This window comes from Arvicanthis niloticus, chromosome 13, assembly GCF_011762505.2.
Source record: "Arvicanthis niloticus isolate mArvNil1 chromosome 13, mArvNil1.pat.X, whole genome shotgun sequence".
Taxonomy (NCBI): Eukaryota; Metazoa; Chordata; class Mammalia; order Rodentia; family Muridae; genus Arvicanthis; species Arvicanthis niloticus.
The window spans coordinates 57,666,892-57,689,932 of record NC_047670.1 but is presented as its reverse complement, the minus strand read 5'-3'; the positions used below and the strand labels follow the sequence as shown (position 1 = coordinate 57,689,932).

At 46.2% G+C, this 23,041-nt stretch overlaps 1 protein-coding gene and 1 long non-coding RNA gene across 6 annotated transcripts in view; one reads left to right on the top strand and one right to left on the bottom strand.

The window, feature by feature from the left end:
• The window catches only part of Tcf20 (transcription factor 20), a 171,708-nt gene that overhangs the window by 76,476 nt on the left and 72,191 nt on the right, over nt 1-23,041 (top strand). For 2 of the 4 annotated variants that reach the window (XM_076911722.1, XM_034516237.2), the window contains exon 1: nt 10,676-10,973. The exons of the other annotated variants lie outside the window; for them this stretch is intronic. The gene's annotated coding sequence lies outside the window, so the exon portion shown is untranslated. Of the gene's footprint in view, nt 1-10,675; nt 10,974-23,041 lie in introns of those variants that run through there. 4 annotated transcript variants of the gene reach the window in all.
• Nucleotides 4,708-11,433, bottom strand: LOC143434129 (uncharacterized). 2 transcript variants are annotated; one of them, XR_013103391.1, is made up of 4 exons: nt 11,208-11,433; nt 8,637-8,737; nt 6,337-6,485; nt 4,708-5,556 (listed from the first exon to the last, which is right to left on the bottom strand). It is a non-coding gene; the product is annotated as an uncharacterized LOC143434129 (long non-coding RNA). The 2 variants fall into 2 exon arrangements; XR_013103392.1 differs by lacking the exon at nt 8,637-8,737 and having other exon boundaries at nt 11,208-11,426.

Genomic DNA, 23,041 nt, shown 5'->3' with positions numbered 1-23,041 from the left:
AGGTACAGTGACATGACATAGGGATGATCATTCTGCTTGAAGCCGACTCTCAGAGAATGCATGGAATGGGTTTTACCAGGGCTGGGCTGTGCTTAGGTCCTACTGGGGCCCAAGAGTTCTGGACTGAGATTCTAAGCCAAGAATCCTTTACAGTGGAGGGTCAAGGAAAGAAGCATAGTTTGTCATATTCTGGGCCTCTTACTGTGCCTACTTTTTGCCCTGCTTCTTCTAGAGTTGATCCCACTCTTGGACCTTCCTACTTCCTTTTTACCTGTTAAGTCCTCTGGACTCATTTTCCCCGCCAGAGCTTGGGTCCTGTTCCCTCTTAGAGCTTTGACCACACTGGTGGCTGGCTGATCTCTGTTAGACTTTTGGGCACAGAGCCTTGAGCCCAGGGACTTTTAGGGCAACCCTTGTAAATTGCTGACACCCATACCCAAAGCTGAGCACAAAGACTCGTGCTTGGAGCTCAAAGTACTAGAGTAACTTGGAGATCACCTCATGAAGGGGGACCGTGAAGATGAAACAGTTATTGCCTACTTCTGTCCTGGATAGGTCCAGTTCTTTTGGCAAAGCCACCCAAAGGAAAACTTTCCCAGTGGCGCTTGTTATGCCTGCTGGGACCACAGCCTTGGCTATGAGGGAAGACAGGGACTGAGTTGGGGCAGCAGGGGCTGGATGAAAAACAGCTGCCCAAACGCACAGCCTTAGGCTTGGGGCTTAGTCACCCTGATGGCCTCCCGTGTCCTGATGTTCTGTGGAACTGTGTGCCAGATGGAAAAGGTTGAGCTCTCCCCAGAGGTGTGGGATCCATTCCAAGGTATAGGCTCTAGATTATAACCCAGAGTGCTAAGAGCACCAGGCTGGTCCCTGGTCCCTGCTAGACATCTTTACCTTGCCCAGGCCCACACATGGCCTGTTTACGTACAGCAGGCTTAGAGGCCCTTTCTCCAGGCACTCCCCTTTGGACTGACTAGTGACCTCCCTGGCTCTTTGTTACTTTAACACAAGCTCTAGGTGTTTGACCTTGAGCAAGCCTCAGAGCTGCTGCTTTAAAAGGCAGTGGCCTAGGAGCAAGGATCTCTTCCTGTAGACTTGTTAAGGAATAAGGAGACTGTAGGGACAAAGCAGGTGCTCAGCTGATGGCAGCTGCGGCTATGAAGGGAGCCCAGAAACCTGGGGACAAGAGCAGAACAAAACAAATGAACAAAGCCTCCCTTTATACCTTATTAGATTCAACAGGGCAATCTAGAGAGGCTTCATAGGGGAGGTGGCTTAAGGCTTTGAAGGGTGAGTAGAAGTCTGCCAGGCTAAGGCAGATGAGAGTGTATCTAGAGAAGGGAAAAGGAGCAGCGCTTACACAGGCTGAGAGACACCTGTTTCTTTGACAGTGGGAGTAGAGTCTAGAGGCAGAGCAAGCCTGACCTAATGACAGACTGCTAGTTACCCATACATCATTGAAACTCACCCTCAGATACGTTTATGTCTTAAGAGTACTCTCCAGAATCTTGCCAGCTCCTACCAGGTCAGGCCTGCCAGCTGCCTTGGGGTATGGGGATTTGTGGATGGTTTTACACTTGAATTTAGATTGGTATGAATTTTCTTACTTTCCACTCCTGTTTCCCACGAGGATTAAGCTGGGGGAGGAGGGGTCCTGTGCTGCATTCCTAGGCCAGACTGGTTGCATTCGGAGCTGGAGGCAACATTTCTGAGGGAAGTGATTTGGAGAATTTTGAGGCAGGTTCCTGGAGTTGGACTCCTGGGGTGACCTGAAGCTCCCGCAGAGTCTGGCTGGCTAGTTCCCCAGCCCTAGGTTTGACCAAAGTGGTAGCATAGAAGGTGGACAAAGCCTCAAGGCCAGGCTCCTGGATTTAGTCTCTGTAGTATTCCGACTGGTCATGTGCCTCGAGTCTTGGTGTCCTGGGGTAGTAGTGATAAGCATATGGAAGGGCTCTGATGAAGGTTACAGGACTTACTTTTCTCAGACCAACGACCTTAGAGCTGTGCTCTCTGGGCTAGCAGGCACTTGGAAACTGTTAGCTGGAAGAGAGGACAGCCAGGAGACTGAAGGCTCAGCACCTGGATATCTAGGTATTGAGGTCATAATCTCCAAACCTCAGTTTTCCTAGCTGTGAAATGGGGGTGATTATCATGCTGCGTTATAATGGCACTTACTGTAAACTGGGCAGGCATTGTCTGACTGCTTATTTTAATAGTCTCTTCCTGCCCTGAACTCTGCTGGGGCAGCATGGAGGTATAGGTAGCCCAGAGCTGAAAGTGCAGGGGAAGAGCTCTAGAGACTTGGCATTTTCTAGATGAGGCTGAGCCTACATCTCTGGTTACTGTGGGCAAGACCAGAGGGAAGTAGATTAGAGTATGAGCCCTGGAGATCAGCAAGGGCCCACCCACCATTGCAAATGACCCACTAATACTGAGTGGCCCTGAATGTGGCATGGCATCAGCTTGGACCCCAGCCCCTCTTTTTGTGGAGAGGGGCTTAGGTCTACTTAGGTCTCTTGCTTCCTTGAAGGGCTCTGATTTTCCTGTTGCTAATTTTCTTGGATGGCTTCCATGTAGGCTGTGCTTTGGGCAGTATCATCTGCCCACTGGTTTGTCTAGAAGGGATGTTCTTCCCTCTCGTTCTGCCTGGCTTGCCTACTATTACTCCCTACTAGCACTGTACGAAGGCTGGGGGAGGAGCAAGGGAGTAGCCTCCCTCCAAGAAAACAGGGCTGCTCAGGACCTTGGCCTGTACCATATGTGAATACATCCAGGTATTGGGTATTGTGGGGTTTGGAAGCTGGCCCCAGATGGCTCTGGGAGGTGACTGACTACCATGGAGGTAGTCCCAGAGGTCATGAGCACTACATCTCCTACTCCAGCCCAAACTTTAGTAGCAGCCACTCAGCTCCATTGAGTCTGTGCTGGGTAGCTGTGGCACCTCACTTCCTCAGAGCAGCCATCTGTGTGAGGCTACTGAGGAAGCTGTATATGAGGCAGCCCTTTGAACAATAATTATCTCCCTGGGATGAAAAAGCTGAGGGCCACAGAGTTCAGGGACTTCACTGAAGGTTCTTGTACCCATCTGCCACCAAAGGAGGAGAGAAGCAGATTATAATTCTGGGAGGCCAGAGACTACTGACAGGAGGTTTGGGAGACAAAAAACTTGGGATGAGGTTTCTGTGCAAGTCTGCCATTGCTTGCTGCAGGGATATACTGATATCAGGTGTGTGGGAAGAAGGGGTGCTTCACATGGCTATGGTTCTTCAGAACATTCGTTTCCTCTTGCCCAAGATGTTTCTGTACACATTGACACACATGGGATTGCTTAAGTGCACTATATAGGTTCTAATACTGTCTCAGCCACTTGCTACCAGGAATCCTCAGGCTCCATATTTACTGCTGCCTTTTGCCTTTGTGTGTATAGACCCGTCAGTGGGAACCAGTATTGGACCTGGCTCACAGCACTGTAGTGAGAATGCTGTGGGTTAGCACAGGAAATAATTCAGCATGGAGGCTAGTACATGTGAAAGCTGCAGGCATATTTTCCTTTGTTATCTCTCAAGTCAACTCAGGTGCCTCTGTTCACACTCAGTGTTGACTGAGTATCTGTGACATGCTAGGCCTAAGCCTCTCTACCTTGGCTAAGTGGCCAGCCTTGGTACCTGGGAGCTGAGCATGCAGTTCTGATGCAGAGGAGTAGAGCTTCTGAGAATTGGTGTTCTGGCTCCCACTGCTGGTGTGACTGACATCCTGATGAAATATGTCGGCTGGAAACAGTTGTGAAAGAAATGTCTGGAAAGACTATTAGCCCTACAGGAGGACCACAGGGAGTCTGAACTCAGGTCAGGTGCTAGTCTTGGCTTTGTTGTTATGACTCCCCAGGGGGCCCTCCTTTCCTCAGTTTCCTCATCTGAAATCAGGGCAGTATTGGACCTCACCTTAGCAGGTTGACTCTGAGATTGCTCCTGTGGAGTGTGTACTGTAAGCAACTGTGACAACTTTCATTTTGGTTTCTGGTCCTTTGCATGATGACCAAAGGTAGCTCCTGTGTGGTCCATGTGCTGACGCTGGGCGTGGACATCAAACAAAGTGTGGTCTGCTCTTTAGGGATTCTGGAGTTTTGGCTTCATTTAAACCTCTGGACTCTGTAACTTTCAGAGAATGAGGAAGGTCCCCTAGGCATCCTTGCCCCTAGGGGGGGTTATGTGGTTACCCAGGTCATGCAACTGAGGTTTCTGAACAGTTCTTTGTTCCGGGCAGTGGGTCAGCTAATAGGGATGAAACTATTTGGTCAGAGGCCAGTACTGCCCTTGAGCTCAGCCTAGAAGAAAGGATGTGAAATGCTTAAACAGGGCTTCAGCTTCTAAGAGGCACAGCTACAGGGCACTGGAAAGGTGGATTTGTGGTGCCGTCTAAGAACCCATGACTCCTTACCTTGGGATGAAGTCCCGAGCCTGTGACCCGCACAGCACTGCACCGTGCTGCAGCTGCACCTCTTCTTTCTTGTGACTTGAACTGCCTGCCATCTCCCCTTCTCTGCTCTCTTTGCTTCCTTCTGCCTCGGGGCCTTTGTCCATGCAGCACCTCTCCCTGGAACTCACCTAGCCTCAACATGAAACCCCACAGGACCACAAACATCATGACAACAAGGACTTTTTATTCGATGCTTGGAATATGATAAAGACCCAGTCAGTGTGGAATGAATGAATGAATGAATGAATGAATGTTTATTAAGGAGGCAGCATTTGAGTTGGACCCGAAAAAGCAAGGTGGAAATAAATACCTTAGCCTCTGCGGTGGCAGAGGAGCAGCCTCCTCTGCCTCTGGGAATAGGCCAGGCCAGGGACACAACTTGTTTGGTTTGGCAGAGACAATAAAACAAGGGAGTAGAGGTTGGCACTGTGAGCTGAGCTGAGAGGGCTTTGTACCCAGGAGAGTGGGGCTTTGGAATCCACTCAGCAGCCACTGTACACTGCTAAGCCAGGGAGAAGTGCTCATGGGACTGCAGTGAGCCGCTGGTAGGGATGAAAGTGGCTCACAAAAGAGAGGCTGGAGTCAAGGACTGACGGTGAGTTGGAGAATTCATGACTCCTGCTGCTTTCTGTTCCCAAGGCATCACACATGGGCTTGGCAGTTGTCCTTGAGAGCTATCAGGGAGACAGATGCAGGGCAGTGATGAGGCTTCTCACATGATGTATCTTTTTCTGGAAGACAATTGGTTTGGTAGCAGGGCAGCCATTCACAAGTCTCTGGTGGGGAAACATCAGTGTCCCCATTTCTGAGCCATCCTCGTTGAGAAGACAACACATAGCTCTGCACCCTCATACACAAGGTGAGGGTGAAAGATGAGCAGAACCACTGCCATCATTACATCCAGTGCAAGAGCCCCAGGACCCTCTTGCAAGGCAGCTGCTGTGGTCAGGAGAGTTTGAGGAGCTGGACTCGAGGGCAGCTGCTGGGCCACCACTTAGTAGCTGTGTATCGTCGAGCATCTTCCTAGCAACTTTGGACCTCTTCAGCAATGACTGGGGCAGCGCTCTGGCCTCCTGAAGGCTGAGGTTAAATGACACATAGAGAGTCCTAAGGCAGAGAGACAGTGCGGCTGGGCTGCATTTCCCCCACCGTTTGCATTCTTAGCAGGAAACCTGGGTTTCAGGCTTAAAAATGAAGAGCATGTCAACAAAACAGGATGGAACAAAGTCTTTTCCCAGCATGCCTCAGCATGTGGCACTGCCTTCCTGTGGCGCCCAGACAATGATGTGGCTAAAAGTCTTGAGCTTTCAAGCAGAAATAATCCCAATGGAAAGGAACCTCCCATTGTTATTGCATGATGAAGCGATGCAGGGGCTTGGCAGCCCTACTCCTCACCAGGCTGATTTTTAGCTCAGACCCCTCCTAACTGCTGTGCCTCAGTTTCCTTATCTGAAAAAAGAAGAGCAGTATCCACCCCCCAGGTTTGCCATGAGGATAAGAGAGTTAATGTTTAGACTGTGCTTCCCTTAGTGCTACAGTCAGATCATTCATCGTTAACCCTGAGCACTGAGTGACTTAGTGGAAGCTCTGGAGCCAGAAGGCTGGGTACCAGTCCCAGTTTTGCCTTCTGTTGGCTGCCTCACTTGGAACTAGTCACTCACCTCTCTGTGTGCTTATTTCTGCTCAGTATCATGACTGGTGCCTCACAGGCTTTTAGTGAGAAGTGAAAAGCATCACCTAGGAAGGGACTCCATTCCCAGGAGGCAGGAAGAACACTCGCTTCCCATGGCTCAAATCTCAGTTTACAGATAGAGAAGTCAAGACCTTAAGTCAGTAAGTGATTTGCTGAAGCATACTCACTGGTGAGAGCATACTGATCTCCAGTTTTGTGATCTGTGTTGGTACTTCATGTCAGTGGCTGCCCAGGAAGATCTCAGCCCCGAGGACGGTAGATTTGAAGCTGGGTGGGGAGCTGATGTCTCCTACAGTCTGCCTTCAGGGTCCTTCATCTGTGGTAAAATGAATGCTGCCAGGCATGAGTTCCCCGGCAGTCTCCAGAGCCTCAGTCTATTGTGGAGAGAGGCTGCCTCTGAGTTCTCTTTTCTCTGTGGTCTCTTTCCCTGCTCACCTGGAGACTGTGGACCTGCCAGCTGTCTGCCCCCTTTCCTAGTCATCCCTGAGCACTAGGAAGCGGGACAGTTAAAAGTACAATCACTGGGGACCCAGGATACTCCTAGCTCTGCCTCTTGCAAGCTTAATGACTTAGAGCAAGTTCCTTTAAATTCCCCAGCATCTCAGAGGCTGCATCTGTAAAGTGGGGTGTGACATCAGTATCAATCTCATCAGGTTGTCTCCAACATTGATTAGGGCGATAAGGGGAAGTCGGCCCAGTTCCTGGTATCCTCTGGCCTGTCTCATAATCAGCCATATGTAATTTTTGTACATATGCTGTCTTTTCTTGCATAGTGTACCAGACATCAGACAGAGATGGGAATGTCCAGTAACAGAAAAAAGACATACAAACAGCCCAGTGGGACCAGTGAGAACCATGACTTTGATCTTGTAGGGCAGAGTGGAAGGGCAAGCTGGCGAGCAGAGGCCACTGGAAGACTGCAACAGTCATATCAAACCCTTCACCAGATACGAGACCCTGCAGGGCCCCATCTTTGCCATCTCTTTCTACTGCTCTGGGCACAGGTCTCTTGTGCATAGCAGGGGCAGGAGTTCCCTCCATGTACAGTCTTGGGCATCCCCACCCGAGGCTTTATAGCCTCTCTTTACCTTGCCTGAGAAAGAACTGCCGAGGGCTTATAGCCTCAAAGACTGCAGGTGATCCTGTAGAATGAAGGCATGCCCAGAGCATCAAGCCATGCCTGTGTGCCTAAGACCGCTCAACATCTCCTCCCTTTGCCTGGGGAAATTACCTGGCTTAGGACAGGCACAGCATGGTGTTAGGGGGAGTTCCCCCTTCTGTCAACCACAGACATTTGTAACCTGCCTTCTGCAAGACTAGAGGTGAAGCCCCAGGCTTGTGAGCAAGAAATCCACACTTTCCTCTTGGTATGTTAGAGTTGTTAGCCAGCGGCCCCTCCCAAGAGGAAGGCAAGCAGGAGTATGCTGAAGGATAAAGGTGAGGGCTGTTCCCTTGCTCAAGAGAGTCAGCTAGTACTGGGAGGGACACCAGCCTGCAGCTGCAGCTGACACTCTGGCTCAGTTCTCACAAGTCACTGATCTGCTGAGCAGGGCCAGTCTCCTCAATCAATCCGCGCTGACAGATGGTAGCGGAATCAGTGACCTAGAGGCAGAAGGCTCCATTTGTAATCCCAGAGTGGCCCAGGTTCTTGGAGGAGGGCTGAGGAGTTTGTAATAAAAGGAGTGACACAGGGTTTCCAAAAGCCATCTCTGAGCCAGAGGAAGAGAGAAGGGATTAGTTTTGCCTCTGGAATTGATACACACTGATTCCTTCAATAGGTATTTTAGAGTGGACTGGGTTAGGAGAGATGGGAAAAAGAAACAGCTCATTTACTCTGTTTTCTTTAAAAGACTACAAAGTATAGAAGGAAGACCGAGATGGATACATTTGAGACAAGGAGGGATACAAGAGGGTTGTATTGTCAGGAGGGCCGTGACTTGAGGTCAGCCGGGGGCTACATTGTAAGACCCTGTCTCAAAACAAAACAAAGTAACTACCGTGAGTTGTAGGACTTTGGACAGCAATTAATTTTCTCTGAGCTTCGGTTGTTCAGCTGTTGTATTGGCCTCCAATTTACAATGATACCCTTATTTCAGTCTCCTGAGTCCTGAGACTCCAAGCTTGTACCACCATGAATGGTGGTGTTAGAGTTAATTGTGTCTGGTACTGCATGACTTCTTCATGCAGCTCTCTTTAGATACTCACATGACCTATAAGTGAGGTAACACTAGGGGGTCAGGCATGGCACTCACAGGGGTGAAATGAGTTGTCCAGGTCCACACACAGAACAAGGGTACTAATATCTGTCTGCTGGTCATGATTTCAATGAATGTTTTTCCTCCGTGTGATACTTCAAAGGCACATGATAGGGTCCCAGCAGATCTGGCTATAGAATGGGGCAAGTTTCCATGTGGTGGTCACCTGGATAGTGTTCTGTTAGAGGCTGAAGGAGTAGAAAGGGGGTTACCATAGGAAAGGAGGCAGGAACTGGTCAGGAAGTGTTTTTCTGCACCCTGTTCCTAGTGAGCTCTCTTGTATCCCTCTTGTCCCCTTGAGACAAAGTGAGACCTAGGGAAGAAGGAGGAATGAGGAAATGGTGACCCTTTGCTTCATGAACTGGTTGGAGAAGCTGGGGATGCCCTCACACTGAGTCTCCAGTGCATGTCTGCATTCTCCCCCCCCCCCTTTTTTTTTCCCCTCTTTCTTTCTTGTGCAGAAAACTTTAGGTCTGTTTCCAGCCCCTCCCACCTTTCTCTCTGCAGTCTTGACCCTAGCTGAAGCCAGGTTTTGGTCTTTTAAAAGCCTTAGTGCCTGAGAATTTGAAAAGGAAACTCATAGTCAGAACAATGGGAACAGCTAGAGGGCAGGGCCTGGCGGCCTATTCAGCTCTGCTCCAGAAGGGCTTGGCACTTTGCCTGTCTTCAAAGAGGTGTGGGGGAATCCAATCCCCCAGAATAGTCCTGACCTGTGTTGGAATCAGCCCCCACTTGGTGAGATGGGACAGGAGCCAGGAGAAATCATTGGCTTCTCTACCACATTCTCTTGTCAGGGTCCCTAGAACCACTCGAAGCCCTGCCTGGGATCTTCAGACCCTCTCTGGGTGGCCTGAGGCTAGGGAAAGCATGAATTGCTCTGGCTGGGTAGAATGAAAGGTGAAAGGGTAAAAGCCAGGCCACAGGGATCTATAGACCCCAAACATATAAAATCTGGTCCCCAGATCAATCACAACGGACTCCTGTCAGCATCTCACCTTACACCCAAGCACATTTTGGATCCCAATTTACTCTCCAGTTGGGTTGCTTGAGGAGGGGAAGCCACATACCCCCACCCCCAACATCTAGGCTGGATGCAGGCTTAGTTTAGAATCAATAGTTTTAGGGACACCTAATCCAAACTCTGGGAAACTGAGGTCCAAAGTCAAGAGGTCTCTGGGTGTGCAAAAGCAGAGTATAAATATTCCAAACCCAGCGTATCCTTATTAGCTTCACTTTGCATAGCAGAGTGGTGGGCACACGGTACCACTAAGGCAGCTATTCTCAACCTATGGGTCAGGGCAGCTTTGGTAGTGAATGACCCTTTCACAGGGGAAGCCATCAGAAAGCACAGATTACTATTCCTAACAGTTGCGAAATTGCAGTTATGGAGTAGCAATGAAATAGCTTTATGGTTAGAGTCACCACAATATGGACTATATTAAAGGGTCAAGCATCAGGAAGGTTGAGAACCACTGATCTATGAGATGGTGGTGGTACATGAGATTTTCTTGAGGAAAAAGAAATTTAATCCTTTGCTCTGTGAAAGACTTCGGAGATAAAATGGAAGCTGGCTAGGGCCTGAGGAAATAAATCTCTTACTTCGGTTCTGGGCCTGCCACCCAGGAGTGCAGAATCTCAGCGCCATTGCAGACTATTGGCATGGAAGTCTGTTTTACACGTGAGGTAGGTTGGCTTCCTTGCTTTTATAACGGAGGGAACTGAGTCTCAGAGACTGTTGTTTCTTCAGGAACACCCAGTAGACGCCATGGGCAGAGACAGCATGCACACACACCAGGCTGGCCTGGTGTGACCCACCTGGGCCCGGCGGACGTTAAGAAAGCAGGTGCCACCCCGGTGACGGCTCTACTAACTATACAAATTGTCATGGGCTTCACAGGCTGCCAAAGGCGCGACTTCGGATTGGAGTCTCTGGGAGAACTCCAGAAATCCCAGTGGAAGGTTCTGTGCCACCAACTCCCCGGAAAGTTGCTCTGGGGCATCGCACACGGTAGCCTCAAGCGGAGGCATGGAGGTAGCACCGGGCTCGTGGTCCCGGGACCACTGAGTAGGGTCTCCTCTCTGCGCCTCTGGACGCTGCCACACGCGGGTGGGCACGCGCGCCACCCCGCCCCCAGCCCCGCCCCCTGCGCCCGCCCCGCCCCGCCGCGCGCCCTCCCGCCCGCCCGCGCGCCGGGGCCCGGAGCCGCCTCATTGGCTGCGCGCCGTCACCTGACGCTCTGTTATTTCCTGTGTGTTGGGAGAATGGAGAGAAAAAACCCGGAGCCGAGCCGCCTTCGGCCCCTGCGAGGCGGCCACGGCCTCAGCCGGGGGAGCCCTCCCTGAGGCGCGCCGCAGCGGGGAGTGAGCAAGCGAGCGCGCGGGCCTGAGCGAGCCTCTAGGGGCCGCGGCCCCGGCCCGCCCCGCTGTCGGCCAGGGCGTCCGCGCTGGAGGCGGTGGAGGCACCCCCACCCCCACCCCGCGCCGCGCCGCCGCCCCCTCCCCTCCCAGCGCCGGCGGAGGCCGAGGGACGGGCCGGGGGGCTCCTGCAGGTAACCGCCGCCCGGCCTGAGGAAAGAGGGAAGCCCGAGGGGCCGGGACCGGGCCGCGCCGCTCATCCTGGCTGCTGGGAGCACAGGTCGTGGCCCGGCCCGCCCTGCGAGTGCTGAGCCTCGGGAGTCGCCGAGGGGGCTGAGGGCACCGGCGTGGGCTGCTGAGGGGTCAACGGCCAGGACCGGCGTCAAGGCAGAGCGGGCAAGAGGCTCCCGGGCTGCGGGCGGAGATACCTGGTCGTTGCGGCCTGAGGTGCTGAGGGGTCCACGCTCTTGGCAGCCCCGCGGGGACCGGCATTGCTGGCCTCTGGGCTGCGGGCTGGGGGCGAGGCACGCACGGTGAAGGGCCGGGCTTGGAGCGGGCCGGGGAGGGGCCGGCTGGGACCGGCGGAGCCGCCGCGCGAACACCTGAGGCCATGTGGATGCGGCTGCTGGTCGCCTGCTGGCGGCCCAGGGCAGGTACCCGGCGGCAGGGCGCGAGCTAGGGGCGCAGGATGCACTTCCTGTGTGGGGCGCTCTCCCCTCCCCCGCCGCGGTGAGCAGGGCAGGGTGTGGGGTCCCGCGGAGTCCACGAAGGAGCTCTTTCTCGCGGCTAGGGGTTGGGAAGGCGAGGCTCGGAGTCTCTCTTCCCCATTCTCACGGAAAAGTGCTTTAAAGAAGAGTTCGCTATCCGGCCTGCGGCGGGAGGTGGGATGCCTTGAGTGCGCCGGGATAGGAGTGGAATTTAGTGTTGGGGGGCAGTGGAGCTGCGGATTCCTGCACGGTTTTTGGGTGCGGACACCAGTGTTCCTTGCCTGCCTGTATTCAACTCCTTTGGGGACGAATCAGAATTAGGGGTTTCTACCCGAGCTTGCGTTCTCCCTCCAGAGATTAGATGACTCTGGTAAATGCTATAAAATGGATGGAATTTTTGAGCTATTATCTAACAGGCCGATCTTTGAATGATAATTGGACCCTTATGCTCACAGCCTTAGTGAAGAGTTTTATAAAAGGTTTTACACGGGGTGGCATTGGCGGCTGGGGAAACAGCACTAAATTCCGATCTAGGAGGCCTGGAATGCACTTCCAGCTTGGCCACCAAATAAACTGTAGCCCTGGGCAAGTTACCTACCCTCTCATGCCTCAATTACACTTCTGTTAAAGACTCCCTTGCAGGCCAGACATTTCGAAGGTTTATTTTGAGTTTGGTTTGGTGGTTCTTCCACTCCTGTTTTGTGCTCTCATTTTGACCATAGGAACTTTTCTGAGAAATGTAAGATGTGCCTCACTGGGTTGAAAAGTAACTTGGTCGGAGTAGTTTTTGCTCAATTCCCAGTGCTTTTCTGTGCTTATGAAGAGAAAACGCATAGCATACTATTAATAGCAGTCTAGCCTATGTTGAATACACATTATTATATTGTTTTCTTTGTGATAGAGTTTTCAGAAAAAGCACTAGTTAATTGGTAAATATGGATGAGATGATTGGGTCTGTTTTTGTTGGAAGCCCTTTCCATGTTGTGAAGGGATGCTATTTCAAGATCTTTTAGGTGACTCTTACTTGGCTAACTTGACATTTCGAACTTCCATCTTGGAGTAGGGATAAAGGAGAATTAGCTATGAGATGTGGTAGGCTAGTAGAATTAATATCCACCTCAGTATGCAGTAAATATTTGCATCTCCAGTTTATTCCTAGTGGTAGTAGAGTATTTCCTGGCAGATGCTGAAGAACCTTAGTTAATTTTACCGATTTTGTGGTGTGTGAGGGCCCTGGGCCATTTGATTTTGAATGGTAAATACTCCTAGACCAACTTTGATTTTGCTCTTGTTTGTCTAAGACTTTTAGTATTGTAATATTTGAGGGATATATGTTTAATGTTATATCCTGTGCCTTTCTTATGTTTGGCTATGTAGTCCTGGATGGTCTTGAACTTCCAGTGATGCTTCTGTCTCCTGATTTTATTCCTCTGGGGTTAATAGCTTGATTCCCGCCGGGCGGTGGTGGCGCATGCCTTTAATCCCAGCACTTGGGAGGCAGAGGCAGGTGGATTTCTGAGTTTGAGGCCAGCCTGGTCTACATCCTGAGTTCCAGGACAGCCAGGGCTACACGGAGAAACCCTGTCTTAAACAACAACAACAACAACAAAAAACCATAGCTCATTATGTTTTCCTTAGATCATTTTTAAAAAATGTGGTCTGTGTAGTTTAAAATGGTCTTAACATGAATAGGAGAATGGGCTCATAATGTCTGTCTTGTGTATATGTTAGAAGGTTTTTTTTTTTTTTTAAATATTAGTTAACATTAGGCCTCAGAAAGAGACACTTAAGACTATACAGTTGAGTTATTTGGAATTTTCTAGAATATGAAATTCTATTAAGACTTGAATTATGACCTCATGTTCACTGTATGATTTGAAAAAGCTCCAGTTACTCAAATTAAAAGCACCTATCACACTCAAAAGTATATATTAATTACGTCTGTTTTATAGATTATGAAAAAATTACTGTAAAACTTTAGTGTGGTAATTGTGTGTGTGTGTATGTATGTATGTGAGAGATCTTACATTGGTAAGATAGTAGGAGACTTGCCTTTATTAAGTTTTAATTGTCTCTTAGAGATAGGAAAGGATGCTAACATTTGCATTAAAACTAAAAACAATGGGTAGACTTGGGCCAAAGAATTCTAAACTGTCCTAAAATGTCTACCCAGTGGACCTGAAAGTTCCTCATTCCATCTCCTCCAGAGTGCATAAGCTAGTGAGAGGTGGGCCTTGGATATAACTCTCCTCTCCTAGACTCCAAAACTTGTTCCCAGGTTTCCTTTAACTCAGGGCCTGCTCAAGGTGCAGATCAGTTAGTATGAGTGGCTCTAAAATACTTAGCTTCCTGTCATTCTCTTTAATGGCTCTTAAAAAAAGAAAAAGACAACAACAAAATTGGTGAATATGAAATCTGGATCTGGGTGAAATACTGGAAAGTGGTTTCTGTGACCCTTGGGAATTTTCTTAACTTTCAGTTTGTCCATGCTTGGCCAGTTTTTCTGGTATGTCTAAGATTTAATTTGTAAAAAGTTTCTCTTTCTTATCTAGGTCTGCCATTTTGTCTTGAGCTGAAAACATTTATAAACTGAAAGAGCAAGAAAAGTCATAAAAGGTTGTCTTTCTTGTTGCCTGTGTTACTAGTTTGCAGTGTTCAGGAACCATGTCGTGATTGCTTTCACTTTGGCCAAGTGAGACTTTGTTGACATAAATTTATGAAAAACAGAACTTTTCCCAGGGCACCTTAAACATTACTTCCTCTTGGGGGTAGTATTTTTAGTTTTAGGCCCTTGAAAGTCTTGAGGTGATACTGGGGATTGAGAGCAGAGTCTCAGTTGTGCTAGGCAGGTAGGTACTCTGCTACTGAGCTATATCCCCAAGTTTCTCAAGAATCTTGTCATGACCATGGTGCCCACAGTATAGGTGAAAAGATTCTCATGATGACAGATAAATTAGGGCCATGCTTGCATTGGGATAATGCACAGGACTAGCAAGATGACGTGCTATGTAATAAGAGTTGTTGGTATAACTGTGGCCTCATTTGGTGATTCTTTATGGATTTAAGAACATAGAGCTGGGTGTGGTGGTACATGCTTTTAGCACTCTCAGAGGCAGGCAGGTCTCTATGACTTTGAGGCTAGCCTGGTCTACATAGTGTTCCAGGCTGGCAACAGCTATATAGTGAGATCTTGCCTCAAAAAATAATAATAATAAACAAAAGAATGAGAATATACTAGCTACTAGTGAAACTACCCCCATTTTAAGTTCTTCTCTAGGATTGGGACACTTGACTGTCAGCAAAATATGGAGATGGTTTCTTTGTTTGTACATCACATCCTTAAATGTTGATTAAAATCCTCCTGTATATGTCTTGTCATTTGCATTAATAGTGGGCTATGCTAAAATGTAGAAGATGAAGTAGTAGGTCAGATAGAGAATGAGCCACTCTGAAAATAGAATATAAACAGTAAATAAATAGAATGTCATGTAGTAATAGCTACAAAGAGAATAAAAAAATATAGGTAGATGTGTTGGTGCCTGCTTATAATCTGGGAACTCATGAGACAGAAGCAGGATTGTGAGTTTAAAGCCAGCTTGGGCTACATAGTGAGCAAGCCTGTCTGGAGAAAGAAAGAAAAGAAGCTTAATATGATAATGACATAAATGCTGCTTTAGAGTGGTTTCAAAGATGGTCCCTGTTTGTAGACATTTCTCTCAGCTGGGTAGACAGATTTAATCTTTAGGGCAAGTAAAAATGTTAAGCAATTTACTTTGGCCTTGAACATCTGGAAAAAAATACCTAAGGCCACTGCTAGGAAGTGATGTTCTCTACTCATAGTTTGCTATCACTGTTAAACATATGCACCTTATCCCATACTTACAAAACAACACACACAACCTGTTTCCCATTGATGTGGCCAGCCGCAGTAGTAATCAAGGAAATACCTGGAGAAGTAGTACCCTTGCTCTTCTCAAGAGACCCTACTCTTCCCTGCCCCCCTCCAACTTGGCTGGCTCATTCTCACTATGTAGCTGAGGATGACCCTGATGATCCTCCTACTTCCATCTACTTCCACCTCCTAAGTTCAGACACGTGCTACTGCATTTAAGAAGAATCCCTACTTATTATTATTTTTTTAAAATCAGGCACAGTAAATGTTTTTTAGGCTTCCTAAGTAATAGTTTATACTTATAGTCATAAACGTGAAACCAGGGCTGTCCTGGAACTGAGGTATGGCGATAACATCAAAAGTTATCCCCATATCTAAAAGACCTCATTGTAACTGAACTCTAAGGAAACATTTCTCCATGTTATATATTGTGGACCAAGATAAAATCAGGGTAAGAAACTACTAGTTAGTGGGGTTTTAAGCCAACACTGTTCATTCTTGTGAAAAGTAACAGTAACACAGTCCTTGTTTATACTGCTTCATGTTGATACAATGTTTCTCCAGAATGGAATTTCATGGGGTTTTTGTTTGTTTGGAGACCAAGTCTGGTAGTGATGGAACTCTATATGGACTAGGCTTCCAGAACTCACAGAAATCTACCTGCCTCTGTCTCTTCAGTGCTGGCATAAAAGGCATGCATGACCATTACACCCTGGTGAATTTTTAAAAATTGGACTACATTATGTTATATGTATGTTTGTATGCAGGTGCACATGTATATGTCTGTGTGGAGAATAGGTATGTGCCCAACTTTTGTGCGGGTACTAGAGATCAGATTCATGTACTCATGTTTTCATGACAAGCACTTTGCCTGGCTGGCAAAGAGCAGGCTCCCACCTTTGACTATCAGTGTAAATTACCATTCCTTCAGTTTTTCCTGAGCTGTAAAGTCATAGGGTTAAACTAGATTATTCTTAGTCTAGTTTGTAGTATGTATTTGGTGTAGGTGCCTGTGGAGGCTAGAAGAGGGTGCTGAATCCCCTAGAGCTAGAGTGGCAGGTTGTGAGCTGCCTAATGTGGGTGTTGAGGAGCCAACTCAGGTCCTGGGGAAGAGCAGCAAGCACTCAACTGCTGAGCCCTGTCTCCAGTCCCCATTACTTGCTTTTTGGGGAGTTTTCTTCTGGCTCTAAAATTCTGTAGTCATAGATGAAAAGGGAAGCAAAAGGCAGTTTAGAGACCAGTTAGCTGGGAAAGATGAGCCTCCTAACTTGGACTAGCCTGTCTCATTTGTACTTCGTCACCTACTGCCAGAGCCTTTTATAGCTGCCTTCGTTTATCAACATCCTTCTAGCTCAGTTCCACTCAGTTAGGACCCTCTATTTTTGAAGCAGTACCTAGTAAGACATACAGAAGTCACTAGTGTTCACCACCTCAATCTGAAACTTTAAGTATAAACACACCAGTGGATGTTTTCTACCTTTTTTTTTTTTTTTTGGTTTTGGTTTTTAAAATGGGTCTCTTGTACCCCCAGGCTGTCCTTGAACTTAATGGTGATTCTTTGTAAGTGCTAGGCTTATAGGCATAATCCACCACACAAGTATAAACCGACAGACATTTCTTCTTACTGAAGCCTTTAGCAGGCACCATGAATGATCTCCCTTAAGTTTTTTTAGCTAGTCCCTATCCGCACTTACTATCCATAGTGCATGAAAATAAAAAGACATAATCATTCTTTCATTGTTTGGATTAACTTTTCCATGGATCTTCCTCCTCCCAGTGGTATCACTACCTTTCCAGTTTCTCAAGTCATGGTTGTATCACTCTCTTATAATTCATCACCAAGTTGCTGACAATACTATTTCCATCATATAACTTTTTTTAAATTTAAATTTTATTTTATGTGTGTGAGTATTTTTTCTTTTTCTCTCCTTGCACGTATGTCTGTGTACTCTTTGCCTGGTGATTGCAGAGGCCAGAAGAGGGCATCAGATTGCCATTGTGAGCTGCCATGTGGGTTCTGGGAATCTAACTCAGATCCTCTGGAAGAGCAGCCAGTGCTGCCAACTGTAGAGTCATCTGTCCAGCCCTATAATACAAGTCCTGTAATGATACTTTCATCCTGTCCCCACTACCCCTAGTGCCATACTTATACTTAGTGGAACATTAGCCTCCTATTTCTATTCACATCTGCCTCTATCCCACCTTGTCTAAAACATAAGAGTCACCTCTTTCCTGAGTAGAATATTTTAACAGTTTCCTATAGCATCCTGTAGGGAAACCTGACCCCTTCTGCCTTTCTCCAGCTATATCTCTGACTGCTTGTCTTGACACTTGCTTTCTTCAGCAGTCTTCATTCTTCAGTTCCTTGAAAATACTACTAACTCCAAGTCAGAACAGTGACTAGCCTAGCCTTTTCTTATTCTTCGTGATGTTTGTGGAATGAATAAGTACCAGAAGATAAGCAGTATGGAAAATGGAAAAGGAAGAAAAAGTGTTCTTGGTGTGCATCTGTAAAGTTCTTAAAATAGTAGGAGTGTGTATGCAGAATGCTAGTTTGGTTATAGCATAGGCAGGGTTTCTTCAACAGTACATGTAGGAGTCTGCTATCCTGTTGGTGAATGTGTAAAATGAGGTAACCATTTTGGAAAACTTAAGAAATTCTTAGAAAGTTGAGCATGTATATCTTGTGACCAGGCAGTTTCATTTTTAGGTATTTATTCAGAAACAAACATTTCTGCAACTAAGCTATATGCAAGAATGCTTATAGCAGTTATTCTGGTTAATCTATAACCAGATTCTGGAAACGGTCCAGATGTCTGTCCATTGGCAAGATAAACTAGTATATATATATTTACTGGAAGGCTGCTCAACAAAAAAAGGAACAGACCACTGATACTGTGGTACTGTAATAAACTTGAGGTCTCATAAGTATGCTGAGTGAAAGTTTAAAAATGGATCATCTTATTTATAAGCCCAAACAACCCATGATATTAGGAATTGGATAGATAATATGTTTTGTTTTGTTCATAGGCAGGCCTCATGTAGCCCATGCTGCTTCAAACTTGTTATGTGGCCAACTTCTGATCTTTTTGCTACCAACTCCCAAATGCTTGGATTATAAGTCTTTGCTACAATGTTTGACTTTGATTCCCCCTCTCCCGTCTAGTTTCCAGAGCAGTGGTTCTCAACCTTTCTAAAGCTATAACTCTTTTTTTTTTTCCTTTTTTGGTTTTTCGAGACAGGGTTTCTCTGTGTAGCCCTGGCTGTCCTGAAACTCACTCTGTAGACCCAGCTGGCCTTAAACTCAGAAATCCGCCTGCCTCTGCCTCCCAAGTGCTGGGATTAAAGGAGTGCGCCACCACCGCCTGGCGCTATAACTCTTTTAATGTTCCCATGTTGTGCCTGACCCCCAACCGTAATGTTATTTTCATTGTTATTACAGTTATTATATTATTGTTATTTCAATGTTACTACAGTTGCTACATAACTGTAATTTTGCTACTGTTATGATATGTAGGAAATCTGATATACAACCCCCAGAAGGGTTGAAACTCATAGTTTGAGAACCTTGCCAGGCTGTGGTGGCGCATGCCTTTAATCCCAGCACTTGGGAGGCGGAGGCAGGCGGATTTCTGAGTTTAAGGCCAGCCTGGTCTACAGAGTGAGTTCCAGGACAGTCAGGGCTATACAGAGAAACCCTGTCTCGAAAAACCAAAAAAATAAAAAAGAGAGAACCTCTATTCGTTCATTCTGTCTGTCTGTCTGTCTAGATTAGATTTTATGCTTATAAGTCATTTTGAGTAAATTATATCTGAAGATAATTTAGGAATTAAACAAGATTCTAGGCTGGCTGGTGGTGGTTGTGTCAGTGGCGGTGATGCACGCCTTTAATCCCAGCACTCTAGGAGGCAGAGGCAGGCAGATCTCTGTGAGTTTGAGGTCAGCATGGTCTACAGAGTGAGTTCCAGGTCTACTAAGTGAGAGACACCCTCAAAACCAAAACAAAACAAATAAAACAGGCACTATTAGTTCACACTTGTAATCTTAGTTCTGAGGAGACAGGATACCTGGGGCTTACTAGCCAGCCAATTTAACTGAATCAATGAGCCCAGTGAGAGATCCTGTCTCAAAAAAAACCCAGATAGAGAACAATTGAGGCAAACACCCAGTGTCATTCTCTGGCCTCTAGGCACCCAAATGTATACATGCACCAAAAGCAAAACATGAGTTGGAGTCTGGGAAGATGGCTCAGTTGATAAAACACTTGCCTCATAAAGTGAGAACCTGAGTTTTGAATGTCCAAAAGCTGACTTGCTGGCCAGTTAGCTTATCCTGCTTGGCAAAGTTCCAGTCTGTGCCTTAAACAAAATGTGGAAGGCTAAACCCAAAGTTAGCCTCTGACTCTCATATGCCTCTGCGAGCGTGTACACACACGCACACGCACACTCTGGGTGTTTTTAATCCTAGCACTTGAGAGGCAAAGGCAGGCTAATTTCTGTTAATTGTAGACCAGCCTGTTCTGCACGGTGAATTCTAGGACAACTAGGTTCATGCAGAAAGACCTTGTGTCAAACCAGACCAAAACAAAACACCAGAGAGAGAGAGATGGGAAGCACTTTTACCCTTGATTGCAGGTTGTTGGGGGGGTGATGTTCACTCTTTCTCTGGTCCTAGCAGAGCAACTTGTCTATTATCTCTTGGATATCTACCTAAAACTTTTTTGTACAGGAAAAATAAAAAAAAAAAAAAAGACTTAGGAAATATTTCCAAATACCACTATATGGCTCTCAGGCTAGTCAGAACCGTTTTGCTTTTTTTTTTTTTTTTTAATAGATTTGGCTTCTGTCTTGTTCTCTTCAGTGCTTTAACAGTGAAAGTACCATTTTGCCTATGAGCCATTGTTCTGTTGTGACCTATCCTCAACCTCTGTCTCTATCTGTGTAGGTCGGAGGTTATGTAATACAAAATGTGTTTATTTCTCCAAGTTTGTCTGTTGGCCAAGATGTTGTGTCAAGCTTTTTGACTTTATGTCTTTTCATATAGGTATTAATGTTGAATTTGAATTAATTATAGAAAATTTACAGGGTGTTTCTATGACTAACATTAAGAATAGAGACAACTTCAGAGGAAGAAATAATGGCTTGAGTTAATTTAGCCTGACAGGAACAAGTTGATGAAAATCTTGGTTCTAGGGTATATTGAAGAATTTCTTAGTTAGGGTTTTACTCCTGTGAACAGACATGTCCAAGGCAACTCTTATAAGAAGAACATTTAATTGGGGCTGGCTTACAGAGTTCAGAGGGTCAGTCCATTATTATCATGGCAGGGACATGGCAGTGTTCAGGCAGGCATGGTGCAGGCAGAGCTGAGAGTTCTACATCTTTATCTGAAGGCCACTAAAAGACTGGCTTCCTGGTAGTAAGGAGGATCTCATTGCCCACCCCCATAGTGACACAATTTCTCCAATAAGGCCATACTTATTCCAACAAGGCCACATCTCTTAATAGTGCCACTCCCTCAGCTGAGCATATTCAAACCACCACACAAAGCATGGCCAACTGTTCCTCAGCTCTGAAAAACAACTGCAGAGAGGCCCAGAAGGAACATTCATAGCTTAGGTGAAGAAGCTGAAGAACCTTGTGCTCTGTGGGGAAAGCTGGGAATTCCTAGAGGATTTTGAAACAGGAGTACTCTTATTTTTGTTGAATAATTATCCTGGAGGGCAGTTTGGGGACTATGTTCTTAAGAACAGGATGACTCCTACAAACTCTAGGACTAGCAGTGAAGCCAACAGTTTATAGCTGCACAAAGGACCTGAGGGTACAGCTCTGTGGTAAAGTGTTTGCTTAACATGCACAAGGCCCCAAGTCCCATCTCTAGCATTGCAAAAATAAATATAATGGCAATAGACTTTCATTTTTTGATTGAAAAAGATTTTGTGGAAGTGGAGTTGAGTTTTAGTATATTCCATAGGAGGAATTTGAATTGGGAGTGAAAGATATTATAGCTGGTATCATTTATTAAATGTTTCTATGAAATGAAAATAAAAGTTTGCTAGAACTGGTTCGAATGTGCTAAAAGCTGACTTTCTCTGAAGATAAGGGACACAGATAAGGGAATGGACTGCATCTGAGAAAAATATTTCACTTCAGTCAAGATTGCTAAGTAGATTCTATTCTGTGCACAAGAAACACCAAGATAAAATATCTTCTTTTTTTCCCTAGAGTTCAGTGTCTGTAGGAGAGTCAGACATGGAAAATTAACATTTATAAAATGTGCAAAAGATCTTTAAGACTTTAACCAGTGGTGTAGCAAGAGCCAGAGGAGAACCATGGAATGGGCTTGTTAACTCCTGATTCAAAAATGGAAAGAGTTATGAGAGAAAGCTGTAGAGGAGGAGACATTTAGTGGGCCTAGCAGATAGGAAAGAGCTGTGCGGAAGCAGTGGGGAAGGAACATGCCAAGGACAAGTTCTTTAAGACTGAGGTTAGAAGTATGTGGTATATTGGGCTCTGGAGCATAGCAAGAGGGACCCAGGCAGCCTAAGAGTGAGACTGACCTGAATTTGAGTGCTTGATTTGCATAAATGGAACATGGTTTGGAAAGAGAGCTGTAGTCTGACTGAGAGGTCTTTTCATTTCTCATTGTGAGGAAGGCTGGGGGTGGAGACATGGGAGGGCTACAACCATGTGATGAATTGGTGAGTTTTGCTTCTTCCTCTTCAAAGCCTCATAAGAGGAAGCATTAAACTATAAGCAACTGGTTTAAATAAAATGGACTTATAGGAAATTTTGGCACCAAATCTGCCTTAACATCAAAACAGATAGGCGAGGATATTCCAACAGCCAAAAACTCAAGTTGTTAATAATTTTTATGTAATAAATTCTAAAAGCTAGACATTCTTAGTACTTGACAAATGTTGACATTTAATTATTAGAAAAATTAGGAGGTAATGTTATATCCCATTTTCCGGATGAGCAAACTGAATCTTGGAAGAACTGAATGACATGACCAAGGGCACATAACTAGTATGTAGCAGAGCCAGCTTTTGGTGTTGGGCACCTGGCTCTGAGTTCTGCTCTTAACTGTACTTGGTATGGTTCTGTATTTAATCTAGATGAGGATGAGTAAGGAACAGCTTGGCAAGTAATGTAAGTACAGGATTCCTTAGAAAGATTTGCTTTTGGATTGTAGGAAATGCAGAATGGAGAACTGCCTTTTAAGGACCAATAGGTGAGGAGATAAGGACTATGCACCATTGCATTCCCAACTTGTAGGGTATATTATTTATGCTCAGCAAATAACTTTTGAGTGAATCAATAAGTAAAATAGTTTTTGCTGCTAGCTTTCCAAGAAATATGCCATGGAAGGGGTCAGTTGCTCTCACTGTTCAGGATCCTGTCTGAATTAGTGGCTTCCATGTGTTTGTTACTTGCTTATTTATGCTGAGTTTATTCAGTTTTAAAGAATGCTGTTCAGGCACCTGTTTACTACATTTAAAAAGTCAACTTATTTTCAAAATCAAAATATCAGACTTTATGCTTTCAGCAGAAATCTGTATAGTCAAGTTCTGTAATGATGCTTGTGGTTTGTCACATGCCTGTATGTAAGACAGGAATCTTGAAAAGATTTAAGGAGTGGGAGGGCTAGGGAGATGACGCAG